The sequence below is a fragment of the Cucumis melo genome, unplaced genomic scaffold (genome assembly GCF_025177605.1).
Source record: "Cucumis melo cultivar AY unplaced genomic scaffold, USDA_Cmelo_AY_1.0 utg000519l, whole genome shotgun sequence".
NCBI classification, from domain to species: Eukaryota; Viridiplantae; Streptophyta; class Magnoliopsida; order Cucurbitales; family Cucurbitaceae; genus Cucumis; species Cucumis melo.
Genome location: NW_026124041.1, coordinates 7,501 through 10,000, shown reverse-complemented (window position 1 = coordinate 10,000; position 2,500 = coordinate 7,501).

Below are 2,500 nucleotides of genomic sequence, written 5' to 3'. Positions count from 1 at the left end.
CATACTAGAAATAATCGCAGGAAATCCTTTGATAACACGGATTCCTATTTCTCAATGATATCCCACGATCAAGACAATTGGCTAAATCCCGTGAAACCATTTCATAGAAGTTCATTGATATCTTCTTTTTATAAAGCAACTCGACTTCGATTCTTGAATAATCCACATCACTTCTGCTTCTATTGTAACAAAAGATTCCCTTTTTATGTGGATTATGTGGAAAAGGCCCGTATCAATAATTATGATTTTACGTATGGACAATTCCTCAATATCTTGTTCATTCGCAACAAAATATTTTCTTTGTGCGGCGGTAAAAAAAAACATGCTTTTTTGGAGAGAGATACTATTTCACCAATCGAGTCACAGGTATCTAACATATTCATACCTAACGATTTTCCACAAAGTGGTGACGAAAGGTATAACTTGTACAAATCTTTCCATTTTCCAATTCGATCCGATCCATTCGTTCGTCGAGCTATTTACTCGATCGCAGACATTTCTGGAACACCTCTAACAGAGGGACAAATAGTCAATTTTGAAAGAACTTATTGTCAACCTCTTTCAGATATGAATCTATCTGATTCAGAGGGGAAGAACTTGCATCAGTATCTCAATTTCAATTCAAACATGGGTTTGATTCACACTCCATGTTCTGAGAAATATTTACCATCCGAAAAGAGGAAAAAACGGAGTCTTTGTCTAAAGAAATGCCTTGAGAAAGGGCAGATGTATAGAACCTTTCAACGAGATAGTGCTTTTTCAACTCTCTCAAAATGGAATCTATTCCAAACATATATGCCATGGTTCCTTACTTCGACAGGGTACAAATATCTAAATTTGCTATTTTTAGATACTTTTTCAGACCTATTGCCGATACTAAGTAGCATCCAAAAATTTGTATACATTTTTCATGATATATATGATCCATGCATAATATCATGGCGAATTCTTCAGAGAAAATTGTGTCTTCTACAATGGAATCTGATAAGTGAGATTTCGAGTAAGTGTTTACCTAATCTTCTTCTGTCCGAAGAAATGATTCATCGAAATAATGAGTCACCATCGATATCGACACATCTGAGATGGCCAAATGTTCGGGAGTTCCTCTATTCAATCCTTTTCCTTCTTCTTATTGCTGTATATCTCGTTCGTACACATCTTCTCTTTGTTTCTCGAGCCTATAGTGAGTTACAGACAGAGTTCGAAAAGGTCAAATCTTTGATGATTCCATCATACATGATTGAGTTGCGAAAACTTCTGGATAGGTATCCCAGGAATTCTTTCTGGTTAAAGAATCTCTTTCTAGTTGCTCTGGAACAATTAGGAGATTCTCTAGAAGAAATATGGGGTTCTGCTTCTGGTGGCAACATGCTATGGGGTGGCGGTCCCGCTTATGGGGTCAAATCAATACGTTCGAAGAAGAAAGATTGGAATATCAATCTCATCGATCTCATAAGTATCATACCAAATCCCATCAATCGAATCGCTTTTTCGAGAAATACGAGACATCTAAGTCATACAAGTAAAGAGATATATTCATTGATAAGAAAAAATGTGAACGGTGATTGGATTGATGAGAAAATCCAATCCTGGGTCTCGAACAGTGATTCGATTGATGATAAAGAAAGAGAATTCTTGATTCAGTTCTCCACCTTAACGACAGAAAAAAGGATTGATCAAATTCTATTGAGTCTGACTCATAGTGATCATTTATCAAAGAATGACTCTGGTTATCAAATGATTGAACAACCGGGAGTAATTTACTTACGATACTTAGTTGACATTCATAAAAAGTATCTAATGAATTATGAGTTCAATACATCCTGTTTAGCAGAAAGACGGACATTCCTTGCTCATTATCAGACAATCACTTATTCACAAACCTCGTGTGGGGCTAATAGTTTTCATTTCCCATCTCATGGAAAACCCTTTTCGCTCCGCTTATTAGCCCTCCCCCCCCTCTAGGGGTATTTTAGTGATAGGTTCTATAGGAACTGGACGATCCTATTTGGTCAAATACCTAGCGACAAACTCCTATCTTCCTTTCGTTACAGTATTTCTGAACAAGTTGCTGGATAAGAAGCCTAAGGGTTTTCTTATTGATGATAGTGACGATATTGATGATAGTGACGATATTGATGATAGTGGCGATATTGATGATAGTGACGATATCGACCGTGACCTTGATACGGAGCTGGAGCTTCTAACTATGATGAATGCGCTAACTAAGGATATGATGCTGGAAATAGACCGATTTTATATCACCCTTCAATTCGAATTAGCAAAAGCAATGTCTCCTTGCCATAATATGGATTCCAAACATTCATAATCTGTATGTGACTGAGTCGAATTACTTATCCCTTGGTCTATTAGTGAACTATCTCTCCAGGGATTTTGAAAGATGTTCCACTACAAATATTCTTGTTATTGCTTCGACCCATATTCCCCAAAAAGTGGATCCCGCTCTAATAGCTCCGAATAAATTGAATACATGCATTAA